We start from the raw sequence: 13470 nt of genomic DNA, 5'->3' as shown, positions 1-13470 counted from the left end.
TAAAATGTTTGGAATTTTTTTAATGAAAGAAATGACTAATAACCATGTGACCTATCTCCTAGAGCATTTGAAAAAACATTGACAATAGGTCCATAGAAAAGCTAACGAAAAAAATGAAGTGATTATTAGCTCTGGGTAAAACAAAATGCAGTATATTAAAGGAAACATAATTATAGTAAACTACTTGGCTCCGCAGTGACAATATTTATATAGTCATAATAATGTAGGTAGTGATTTAATCAAGACTTGTACTATAAGTTGTGGGGAAGGAAAGAGAAAATAGAGTGTTAGGAGAAAAAGAGAAATTTTCATCTACTGTGATTGAGAGTCGATAGCTAATACTTGAAATTGATCAGTAAATAGTAGTGTATGTATATGCCAGGAAATCTCAGGAAGGATAAATGAGAGTGGGTGGATGTCCCACCCTACAGATTGGACTTGGTTGCCTCCAGAGATGGAAGGAGGGAGGCTGGGGACCAGGGTGAGAAGGAGACTTTTCACTGTTTTTATCCCTTTTTTCTTTTAAATTTTGATCTACGTAAATATATTACCATTTTGAATAAAAAATAATTAAAAAGAAATAGCAGAAAGAGGAAAATTTTTAGAAACATGAAACAGCAAATAGAAGAAGGGCTAAGAATGCTGAAAGGTGTCGTCTTCAGGGAGGAGGAGAAGAGAATGGGGGAGTAGAGAGGTAAGAGCTGTATTAAGATGTAAGCTTTTAATATTTCTATTTTATTTTAAAAATTAAGTCCATGTATTTACTTATATAAACAGAAGGTTAAAGCACCATCAGAATATGAGAATACTTTTCGGGGAGGAGCTAGTTTAACTGGAGAGGTAAACTAAGTTAGGTGAAAGAAGTAGTAACCCTTTTCCCCCCGCTTTTTGTCTAAAAATGTACAGTATTAAGTACATAACAACAAGAAATACAACTTAAATCACAAAACAGGGGCATGTTTCCTAGCCTTCTTTATTTTGTAGCACATGTTCTAAAGTGGCATTCTAGAAAACTGATCTCAGACTATGTAACATGAGTTATAATTTTAGAGAATCAATGATCTACAAGTTTTAGAAATTTACCAGAACCACCCAATTGCATGAAATCAATGAAACAAATTCGTCTTAAATATGGCTACCTACACTCGGGCAGCATAAAGTTTATTTTTACTCTAAGTGCTTAGAAAAACTAGGTAATTGCACTAGATAATAGGATTCCACCACCAAAAACATCTTACCTCTTATAGAGTTCCCTGTCATCCCTCGATTCTGGAGATCATGGTACATGTCTCAACCCCTTTCTTTAATTCATTTGATCACTTGGGCACCAGTGACCAAAGGAAGATCCACCTGGAACAGCATCATGGTTTCAATCTTTGTAGTCTACTGGGGCTGCCTCGATGGGAAAGAAGATGTCTTCTTATTAGCAAGATGTCATTTCAACGGAAGCCTGCAATGGTAAAGACCGATGCCCCCCATACCACTTGCTCCGCCACAGTTCAGACATTGCTGTTTCTCATTTACTCACCCACTCACTGTGATGGATAATTTTGTATGTCAACTTGACAGAGCCACAGTGTGCCCAGATATCCGGTCAAACATTATTCTGGGTGTTTCTGCAGAGTTATTTTTGGATGAGATTAATGATTTAATTGGTAGAATAAAGCAGATTGCCTTCCACAATGTGAGTGGACTTCATCCAACCAGTTGGAGGACTGAATAGAATGAAAAGATGGCCCCTCTCCTGAATAAGAGAGAATTCACCAGCAGATTGCCTTTGGACTTCATCTACAACATTGGCTCTTCCTGCCCTAATGGCTTTTGAACTGGAAAATGGGCTCTCCCTTGGTCTCTAGCCTGACGTCCCACCCTACAGATTGGACTTGTCAACCTCCATAATCATGCAAGCCAAATCCTAATAATAATAATAATAATAATAATAATAATAATAATACAGGGGCTCCTGGGTGGCTCAGTCTGTTAACCTCTTCCTTTGGCTCAGATCATGATCTTGGGGTCTTGGGATCAGGCCCGTGTCAGGCTCCCTGCTCAGCGGGGAGCCTTCTTCTCCCTCCCCCTCTGCCTGCTGCTCCCCCTGATTGTGCTCTCTTGCTTTCTCTGTCAAATAAATAAATAAAATCTTTAAAAAATAGTAATAATAATACATACATACCCAATACGTTCTGTTTCTCGGAAAAACCTTGACCAATACATTCATTCAAACAAATATTTACGTCATATGTACTACATGCCGGGCAGTAAGCTAAATGCCAGGATACAAAGTTAAAACTATGGTCCTTACCCTTGAAGATTCAGGAATTTGACAATAATGTAAACAACAAATAGTTTCTCCTGAGAGTACGTTGGCAAAGTTGGCCCCATACAAACACAATGTGCACCGGGATTTCATTTAGGAGCTTTAGGCTTCTTTGGGCTTATTCATGATTAGAGTCTGACCAAGTTTGCTTAAGCACTTGGGTTTTTCCAGTCTTGCGTTATCCGTTTTTTTTTTCTAGAGGATGAAGGTTTCCAGTGAAATACCATAAATTTCCACCCCCTAAGAAGGGGGTCAGTGCATTTATTTGCTAATGGTCCATGGAGTAACCCTCACTTATGCTTTTCTGTGGGTCTTAGACATACTGTATACCTTGGAACACTGCCCAGTATTCAGTCATTAGGGAAATCTGTCCGACCTCCCTTATAAGTGGTTGGTTTGTGAGAGCTAGACAATACCAAGAAAACTAGTAAGTGTACTTGTCTTGTCTGTGAGAGTTCTTTGAGCATGAACCATTCACTAAGTAGGGAGCTCAAATAAAACCCAAAATGGGCAACAGAATATTCCAAGGGATTCTGCTGTGCATCATATGATATGTAGAGTATACTGGAAAGAGCAATGGCTTTAAAGTCAGACAGGTCTGAGGCAAACTCCTGCACATACTTCTTAGTAGCCAGTGACCTTGGAGAATTTATCCAACCTGTCAGCTTTGCTTTTCTCACCTCTAAAATGAGGACAAAAATACCTTGTCGCAGGATTCCTGTTAGGACTGAACGGGACGGTGCATACATGATGACAAGGATGGGGCCTGCCATCTGGTACACATGTTCAATCAGCAGAGGTTACTTTAAAAAAAAAATTTTTTAAAGATTTTATTCATTTATTTGAGAGAGTGAGAGCTAGAGAGAGAACACCAGTGGGGGAGGGGCAGAGGGAGGGGAAGAAGGAGACGCCCCGCTGAGCAGGGAGCCTGAGGATGTAGGCTCCATCCCAGGAACCTGGGATCTTGACCTGAGCCAAAGGTGGACGCTTAACCAACTAAGCCACCCAGGTGCCCCAGCAGCAGAGGTGATTTTTAACACAGACCATTGGTGCATCTTTGATTCGCCTCCGTGCTTATAAGAGCAGTAGGGGTTGGTTATAAACATTTGCTTACAAAGTGTTTTTTTATAAAAGAAGGATTACAGTCCCCATTTCAAAAATTTGTATTGCACCTTTAGAACAAAGGACCTATTTTAGTTCAAAGTACAACAAAATCTTTGTTACTCAGAATCCTAGAGAATCCTAGAGAATGGATGGTAAATGGAAGTCCAAAAAGTGTGGCCAATGAAGAGTTAATTCACATTGGCAAGATGATCATACCTAGCCTCCCTCTCCTTCCTGGGGAAACATCAATGTAACAGAAAGAACAGAAAATTGAAATTGTTATTGTTTGTAAGGCAGAGAGCTAGTCCTCAACCTCTGCAAACCCTTTTATAAGATGAAGCCAGAAAAACAATCATCTTCTAAATATCTTAATACTAACTCACAAGACTACTTTGTGTTCCTCTGGGGAAACTAATGAGATCAGTGATTTTTGCTGGACTATCTCAGAAAGGCTTATTCCTAGAACCTCGATGAGGCGGTGAGTGTCAGATAACGCAGCTTATTCTTCTCAATGATTATGCTTAACAAAGACAAAGGAATTAAGGAAAGGAGGGAGGGGAAGAGTGGAGAGAATAATTTCAGAGAAATATTTCAGTCAGCAGGGTCATAAAAAAGATGTTTCTAAACCGCAGTGGGAAGGTTGCAACTGACTCATATTCTAAAAATTGCCCTCAACAGTTCTGGAAAGTTGTAAAATAGAGATACAGTGTGGAAACATATTACTCGTTGTCAAACCAGAGAGGCAGTAAAGTTGTAACTTTTCCTTAAAATAGCTCAAAATAATGAGTTGTGAAGACATGTCTGAGAAGAATATTATACTAGTGGAAATTAGGTAATCTTATACAATAAAAATTTTGAGTATTGAAGTTCCACAAAGTTCATCTGCAATAGTAGTAACTGGCTGTCACAACTTACTACATTATTATACTCAGAGCTACTCATAGTTCCCCAGAAAGGCTGGAAGTCAATGTGATGCTGACCAGGGATGACAGGGTTTCCCGCCAACCATCTTGGGAGATTGTCTTCTGACAGATTTAAGGGAATATACTTAAATCCTGACTAATTTGAAATTATAGTATTAAAGTTTGAATTATGGATGCAAGAGAGAAGACAAAATCCAAGCAGAGATTCAAATGGTCATGCAGGAATTTGTAAATACGCATTGAGTTTTTGTATAAGTGGTACAAAAAAGCTTTCACTTCCTAAAGATTCTATGGTGGCTCCATATTGTCGTGGGAGCAAGTTTAAAATCTATTCTGATATTAAAGTCAGGTAAAGTCCCATCTTATATCACTGTCTGGATAATAATACTCATCACAGGTCAATCACCTGTGTGCCATGAGCCATGCTGGACCCTTGACATCCATTCTTTTTTTTTTAAATAATGCAATGGTTGTCCCCATTTACAGATGAGGAAACAGAGACTCTGCATGTTATAGCAAAATCCTCAAGGTCACATACCTTTGGATACAAATCCCAATCATCTGACTCCAGAAAGAAGGCCTCTCTTCTTTCTCCCCGTTAACTATCCAAAGTGAGAGCCAAATCCTGCTCATTCAGCCTTTCAAGCCACTGCATAAACTGTTTGCCTTTAGGTGACAAATGCCTCCACCTCTGCTTACCTTTCCAGTTCTAGACCCTCTCTCAAAGCTCAGGAGCCACTCTAGAGTCCCCTAACTATACCTGCAAACATCAGTGTCCCCCTTTGTGGCATTGGTAGAGAACAGAGTACCTGTGTGGCTTGGTCCATCATCTGATGATTTAGGCTACCACTTTAGCTAATGCTTTGTTACCTTCTTTATCTGTGTGTGTGTGTGTGTGTGTGTGTGTAATCTTTTCTTCTAAACATGCTGGCAAGAGCTAACTTCAGAAATTGTCATACACTTCCTCATTTTTATACTCAGTGGGGAAAACAGTAATTATTTAGTAGTTTTAATTTAAAATTTCCATTGCAATTTTTGAGCACTTTGTGGCCCACTGTATATAACTACACATTAAAAGAATAATTTACTTCTTAGCTTGCTACTATATGATGATAATAATCTACTTTAAAATAAAAAATAAAACTTTGAATGGAATTACTTTTTATAACCAATTACAGTTCATAGTATTACATAACTGAGCTTTACTAATATTCTTACTCATCTCTGTAGGAGTGCTAACAACACTGACTCCATCTTTGGCCCTCCATCCTGTTCATGCCCACACCAAGACCTCCCTTGAGGCTACACGTTCCAGGCCCTTTGGAGGTTAATGTATGACCTGACTGGAATGTGGGAAAGCTTGTTTTGATCATCCCTGAAGTGGTGCACACAAGGCATCACTTTAGGTAACTAGCAGAGATGACTATCGCACAGAAGGCCCCACTTCAGGTACCTAATAGAGATCCTCTGGGGCCAGATGGTGCCACCACCATGTCCTTTGCCCTATAAAAGCTGGGGGCTTGGTGGAGACTAGAGGCAGAGGATGGTTGCTTACTGCCTGGATCATCTACGACCTGCCCAATCCCCCTGTCACTAAGTTACCCTGAATAAAATTTTGTGTAAATTCTATGGTGTGGCTTGCTTTGTTTTTCGGTCTTAAAGTGCCTTCTCAGCCTGGAGGATACTTTCCTGACACTGCTCTACCTTCTAACAATCTCCTATAAGAAGAGTCTTTAATCATGCAGGACAGAGATGAATAGTCATGAGTATACTCTTGCATTTTAGCCAACAGTATCAAATTTTCCCTTCACCAATTTTTCTACAACCAACACAAAGTTCAAAAACTCAGACTGGTGTGTTTTACCTTTTTTTTGTTTTTTTGTTCCTGGACACACTTAAGTGGATCTTCCATTAAGAGCAAACTTGCCAAAAAGGAGGAGCCAACAGGTAAGTTCTAGAATGGAGAGGCAACCAGAGGAACTACCTCAAGGAAAAAGACCAGCTGCTTGTGTGAGGCCTGGTGGACAAGTCCATTGGCCAGGACTTGCCATAGGCAACCTATCATTATCAAGCCAGAAATGGGCAGAACTAGTTCCAGGTTCTGGGGCAAGGCAATTGATGTATTTAACAAGCAGCCTGGGCCACAGGAGGAAGAGAGACATCGTCAGGCTGATCCCAAAGTACACTTCACAGGTTGGTCCCTTGACTAAAAGGAGTATGGAGTAGGAGGGATCTTACGTACAGCCCTTTCTTGAGCCATAGTCCTGAGGCTGCACTGTCAGATCCTCAAACGGGCCTCATGGCACCCCATCATACATCCTGGTCCTTGGAAGCTGGTTTCCAGCTGGAGGCAAGAGCTGATGAAGTGAAATGCGTTCATCTAGGAATCCAGTACAAGAATCAACCCCTTTTTTTCCTGCACTCACTGGCAGAGCAGGAGATTATGCCAGAGGAGAGCACCTTGGTTCCACCTGTAGCCTGGGCAGCTCAATATCAGGGTTGATGCAGCTTTGCTCCTCCAAGAAACATATTTCTGGGTTTCGCAACCAGAAGCCAAGGAAACACCTATTTCCTTTCCTTTTCTCTGGGAAACAGGCAGGTGCTAAAGAATGCTGATTTCATTTAGATGCAGGAAGGCAGGACACCTGTGTCTCTCTGGCTCTTCCCTCTCTGTAGGGCTAAGACCAGGGTGGTACCTCCCTCTCTTCCCAGTGGTGAGGCACTGAGAGCCTTCCAAACTGATCAGAGACCCATGCATGCAAGGCGGCAGGGACTCAGCACAGAGGACGTGAGCATTTACCCCAGTGCGGATGAGCAGAAGCCAACTTTGTTCAAAACAGCTTTGTCAAGCCAGGCAGCACTGCATCTACTTCACCCCCTGCCTCCAGCATCCAAACAAAACAGTAGCCCTAACCCAGTGGGAAGAGGCAGGGAGAATCCAGTGGAATCACATGTTTAGGTCTGAATTTTTTCTACCTCTGGAAGGTGGTGCTGAACGCCTCCTCTTTGCTCTTGGAGACATACTATTTTCCATTGCTTGTGTAGCTCAGGGAAAGGTAGAGGAAAACTTAAGAGATGTGTGAACTGGGAACTTTTGAAGTCCCATTTATATGGCTCATGCTTCAACAGTGGTGCTGCTCATATGCATGTTTGTTTTTCCCAAACCAAAGAGACACCAGAAGGCAGCTTCCAGGCAGTTCCCAGCTCCCATAGAATGGATCAAGCTTCCCAATCTTCACTCACCCCATCTCCATGACCAGCAGAAGAAGGTAGAGAGCTCTGAGTGGTAAATGTCAGGGAGCAGTAAGAGTGGTTATCTCCTAAACTTAGGGCCCACGGTCACTACTCCAGTCTCCAGGAGCCAGCCTCTTAACTTGAAGTCAGGGGAGGCTTGGGAACTAGAAACTTTTTCTTCATTCAAATAATCCAAAGAGATCTATTTAGGAGTAGATACTTAGCCAGGAAGACATATGCCTTCAGAGAGAATGAGGCCAAGAAATGTTTAAGTTAAAAAAAAAAGCATAAACAGGGGCACCTGGGTGGCTCAGTCGGTTAAGCAACCAACTTTTGATTTCAGCTCAGGTCCTGATCTCAGGGTCATGAGACTGATTGAGCCCCAAGTCAGGCTCCCAGCTCAGCAGGGAGTCTGCTTGAGATTCTCTCTCTCCCTCTGCGCCTACTCTGGGTCACGCACTCTCTCTCTAAAACAAATAAATAAATCTTAAAAAAAAAAAGGAATAAACAAAATCAGAACTGAAGCTAGAAGGGTGCCTGGGTGGCTCAGTTAGCTAAGCATCTGCCTTTGGCTCAGGTCATGATCCCGGGGTCCTGGGATGGAGTCCCACATCCAGCTCCCTGCTCAGAGGAGAGCCTGCTTCTCCTTCTCCCTCTGCCACTCTCCCTGCTTGTGCTCTCTTGCTCTCTCTGTCAAGTAAATGAAAAAAATCTTAAAACAAACAAACAAACAAACAAAACACAACCCTGAAGCTAGAAGAGGTCCTCGGAGCACAGCTAGTCAGCCCCCGCTCCTCCTTCAGAATGAAGACGTCTGTGGCTAGGGTTGCCTAATGGGGCCTGTGGGCTAGCTTCAGCAGGTGTATTTTGTTTGGCAAGGACAACGTACTTTTAAATGTTCTGCTCTTAATTAGTTACTAGCCTTTAAAGATCTGGAGAGTTCATATTCATAAATTTGAAAACCAGATTTCCAGATTCCCTTGCTAAAGCAGAAGATCTGGCAAAGCTGGCTGACATCCATCCGTGGATCACACCTGCCCCTCCTAGTTAACCCCACCAAGCCCCTGGCCGGCCTCAGGCAATTATGCTCCCTGCTAGCCCCTGTAGCGGTGGACTTTGCCATCCTAGGCACGACCAGTGTTTCTCTCTCTAGTGTTTCACCTAGAGAGCTCTGACAAAATATCCACACTTGCATTCAGACGAGTTAAGTCAGAATCTGGGCCTGGAGAGGGACCCAAGCCATGGAAGAGTTTTTAAAGTCCCCAGGGGATCCTTACATGCAGCCATGTTTAAGAATGGCTAAGGCTAGACCATGAAGGGCAGATGATAAATTATTCTTGAAGCTCCTCGGTGGCTTCTTTCACTGTTTTACCATTTTTGAGTTTTTCATTATAACCTACAAAAATCTGTTTTTCTCTTATTCCATTTTCCTAGCAACTTACACAGCCCTAGGTTTTCATTTGTTTTTTTTTAGTTTCTCTTCTTTTTCCTTCATTAAGTTATTTTGGTGGTTCCATTCTCAACCCCGCCTCCAGTTTCTCTGCATTTTTAAATAGATTTTATTTTTAAGTGACCTCTATACCCAGTGTGGGGCTAGAACTCACAACCCCAAGATCAAGAGGTGCATGCTCCTCCAACAGGGTGCCCGGTGTCCCTCTCCACATTCTTTTTAAAATACAATGGACAAAATTAGAAACCCTGACCATAATTTTACTAGAGTAGAATTCAGCAGTGGTATTTATTTCTGGTTGAATGTAATACTTAAAATCTCAGAATCCCATTAATTTCCTTTTTCACAACACTTTTTTTTTTTTACTTAATCATCACTTTTTTGTTTTTGTTAACAAGGAACTCAATTGCAAAAACCTGAGAAATCACACTCCATGATGGAAAGATTTGGGGCAAATTAAAGCACCAAATATCAAATCTCATTTTCAGGTGAGAGAGACATCAACCTTTCCCCAGGGCCATAACCTGATATGTAAAATTAAAGGGGACATAAGCATGCCCATAATAGTTTTAGTTCTTTAGTTCTTTGCCCGTAAACTCATTTACAATCATTTGGTTGGTCTGTTTTTAGGCAAATTCTAAGCTAATTTTTTTTTAAGTAGGCTGCACATCCAGGATGGGGCTTGAACTCATGACCCCTGAAATCAAGACCTGAGCTGAGATCAAGAGTCCCACGTTTAACCAACTGAGCCACACAGGCACACACACCCCCCCTCCTTTTTTAAAGATTCTATTTTTTAAGTTATCTCTGTATCCAACATGGGGCTTGAACTCAGAACCTTGAGATCAAGAGTTGCATCCTTTACGTCCTAAGCCAGCCAGGCAGCCCTCTAAGCTAATTTCTAAGCTAATCCTCAACTGTCAAATTACAACGGAAATGCTGCTTAGTGTACCATGGAATTGGAAGACTAGCACAAATGGTAGCCTATCTCAATGAGATAGTATTTTGTTGTACCTGTTTACAGATTAAGAAACTGAGGCCTGGAAAGCTTAAGCAGCTTGCCCGCAGTTGACTGCCCACACACCCAACATCTGATGGGTTCTGGCTCTGGCTGGCCCTATGGAGAAGGTAAACCCTTCCATAGCCATCAGCCCCTGATACTGGGTACAGACACCACCTCAAGAAACCGAGCCTTGGAGACAGCAGCAGTTAGGCTTTAGATCCAGCGAGAGCAGAGACTGCGTGTCAATATCACACATTAGGGCCTGAACCAGATCATCATCAAAATGCACATGAAACATTGAACGTGACATTCTGGAGCCAACGGACTCTGGTAAAAATATTCCCTGGAACCCCTAGGGAAAAGCCAACGTTCTCTAAGAAATATATAAACCACGGAGCGACCCTTGCATAATGCCAACTCTGTAAAGTTGGAAATCTTATCCAGAGAAGAAATACAGAAACGAGCTGAACTACAAGATTCCCTCTAGCAATAGAGGGTAAGAAAAAACAAACAACAGGGGTGCCTGGGTGGCTCAGCTGGTTAAGCGACTGCCTTCGGCTCACGTCATGATCCTGGAGTCCCGGGATCGAGTCCCGCATCGGGCTCCGTGCTCGGCAGGGAGTCTGCTTCTCCCTCTGACCCTCCCCCCTCTCATGTACTCTCTCTCTCATTCTCACTCTCTCAAAATAAATAAATCTTAAAAAAACAAACAAACAACAAAACAAATCCAAAAAACACCACACCTCTTCACACTCACAGTTTGAGGAGAAAAGAGAGAATTAACGTTTTATGTCTGTTCTCCGTAAAACGTCTGCCCCGTTAGAACCCAATATGTGAAGCTGGGAGGGGAAGGGTTGAGTTTGGGGTTCAGCGAGAGCCGGAGGCCCACGAGGCTCGGAAATCCCAAAGGCGCTGAGATCCTAAAGGAACCCGGACGCCCCGCCATCCCGGCACCGCCCGCACGCCCGGGGTCTCTGCAAGGACGCACCGCGACAGTCACTGCGCGGCACACAAAGGTCTCCCCGGGCGGGAAAACACTGGCCTTATCTCATTGTATCGACCCAAACCCAAAATGCATCTTTTCTTTCTCAAAAAACAAACAAACAAACAAAAACACCCTGAGATAACACGGCTACGCGGGCTGCCTAGGCCCGGGGGTCTTTTCTTTGTGCATCCGTCCCCAAAGCACGGGACCCGTTCCCAAGCCCTGCGCTAGAAACTGGGCGCTCAAGCCCCCTCCTCCAGGCGCCGGAGCTGTCGCCTCCTCGCCGCGCCCGCGCGCACCACCTCCAGACGAGGCGTGGCGACGACGTGCGTGGCGAGGCCCCCCGACAGCCCGATCCCCGGCGCGCCCGCCTCTCCTTTCGCTGCCCGTGCGTGCCGGCCACCCGGCTGGAAGCCTGCCCTCGGAGCCGAGCCGAGCCGCCTGCGAGCCGCGCGGAGCCACGGATACTCACGTTTCTGGTTGTTTTCGGCGATTGCGCGCGCTCCCCCCGCCACTGCCAAGAAGACAAAGCGCTGAGAGCCGCCTCTCAGGCAGCCAGAAGTGACTAGCAGGCGGCCGGCTGAAAGCCCCTCATGTTCGGCAAGCTCACTCAAAATGCTCCTTGGTGCCGCCAACGCAGCTGCCAGCTCTAATAACTATGCCAGGCAGCCCCTCCCCCCCATAAAGAGACACACAGATGACAGGCTGGGGACTGAGGTCCGCATGTTCCACCGCAGTCACCCTGCCTCAGCCCCAGCGATGCCGCAGCTCGGATGACTGTGCAGGGACCGACCAGGAGAAAGGTTCGAGCGCCAGCCTTGACCTGGGAATTCTCCAGAAACCTCAGTTCTTTCCTATTCGCTCTGAGCATAAATCTGAGACTCTTCCCAGCAGCATTTGTGAAACAAAACGAGAGGCGGGCGCCCTTCTAATTAACCTAACTTGCGTCTCAAATGTCAAGGGGACTTACGTAAAGGAACGCAGCAAACCTCAACCTTATTTATATTAGATTTCTGGGCATTGATAGGATATCCTGGCATCATGCGAAGTGCACGCAGGAAGCTCATCGAACTGTTTCCTCACGTTTTAGTGGCTCACACTAACGTTCCCGCCTCTCCAGAGAATTCTGGCCAACAGAACCTTACGGTCTAGGGGAGCTCCTTTGCAGATCCTCCTTGACCTGGACCATCTCCAATACGCTGACAGCTCCTCGAGAGCGACTGGATTTTATCAAGCCGGGAGGAATTAGTGGTTCTTTTTTGCAAGTAAAATATCTCTCGGAAAGTAGTGCTTTTTAAATATATGTATGTATAACCGATATAGGGCGCACTACGGCCTGCCAGCCACGCCCCGCGGCCTCCCGGGGGTCCCGCCCGCCCCGAGGGCTCTACCCGGCGCTGCCCGGCCCGCCGCACCTGCCTCAGTGGGGAGCGGTTTCCGTGGAAACTCCGAGAGCCGGTTCTCCCTTCAGACTTGCTGTTGCCCTGACAACAGCGACCTAGCATTAGGCGGTCCAGGAAGGATGTCAGTGGATGCCTGTTTTAAATCACAGATTCAGATTCACGAGGGCAGTAGGGCAGAAACAGGAGGGCAGGGGTCTTTGGGAATGGAGACCGAGCCGCGCGAGCCTGAACGTAGATGGGGTTAATGGGACAAGGCAGACCCCGGGGCACAGCATCTCTCACCCCTCCCACCCCGCAGCAAACAAATTTATAGTTGGCTTTAGAATGAATTCCATCATACCCTTCAGCATATTTTCTTTTCTCTATTCTGCTTAAGTTACTATGTAAAAGGGTTTTATTTGTTTTGTTTTGTTTTGTTTTTGCATGGGCTGAGTACTAGCAAGCTCCTGGTAGAAGTGAGGAGAGGCACAGAAAGATGTGTGGAGCAGAGGGGAGACCTCGTGGGAATAATGTTTGATTGAGGATGACCTCATGCGCAGAAGCTCACGGATTGTCCTAATATAATCTTACACTATCAGGCTATGATGAACACATGGTTACAAAATTCAGCTCTATTTCAAGTGAAGTTTTAGGTGGGTAAAATGGGAAGGGTAGATGAGACTATCCATATACATATTTGGTAAAAATGTCAATGTTCATATGCCATCTTGTTACTTCTGGGTATGGATATTTTATACTCATCAAACTGCAAACAGGTACTAAAAAAAAATAAAATGAAACAAGTTAATGTTTTGTGCAAAGTGTAACAGGATTGAATACATACACATACCCCATACTGGTTTCTCCTTACTATAAATTGTATATTTTATATCTGCATAATTAAAAGCTTAAAATTCGTAGCATATTTGAGTTAATGAGATTTTACTATCCACATTATAATAATACTATGATAATTAACCTCTGGCTTGAGACTGAAATATATATCTGCATATATGTATACATGTACACATATATACAAATGTATCTCTTTTAAAGTCACAAATGCATTTAT

At 43.9% G+C, this 13470-nt stretch overlaps 1 protein-coding gene across 2 annotated transcripts in view; it reads right to left on the bottom strand.

Annotated features, from left to right (window-relative positions):
• Positions 1 to 12147, bottom strand: part of TRIM2 (tripartite motif containing 2) — a 162678-nt gene extending 150531 nt beyond the window's left edge. For both annotated transcript variants that reach the window (XM_027597796.2, XM_027597799.2), the window contains exon 1: positions 11489 to 12147. The gene's annotated coding sequence lies outside the window, so the exon portion shown is untranslated. The remainder of the gene's footprint in view (positions 1 to 11488) is intronic.
• Positions 12148 to 13470: the final 1323 nt, after the last annotated feature.

The sequence above is a fragment of the Zalophus californianus genome, chromosome 2 (genome assembly GCF_009762305.2).
Source record: "Zalophus californianus isolate mZalCal1 chromosome 2, mZalCal1.pri.v2, whole genome shotgun sequence".
Classification (NCBI taxonomy): Eukaryota; Metazoa; Chordata; class Mammalia; order Carnivora; family Otariidae; genus Zalophus; species Zalophus californianus.
This window is presented reverse-complemented; position numbering and strand designations above follow the sequence as displayed.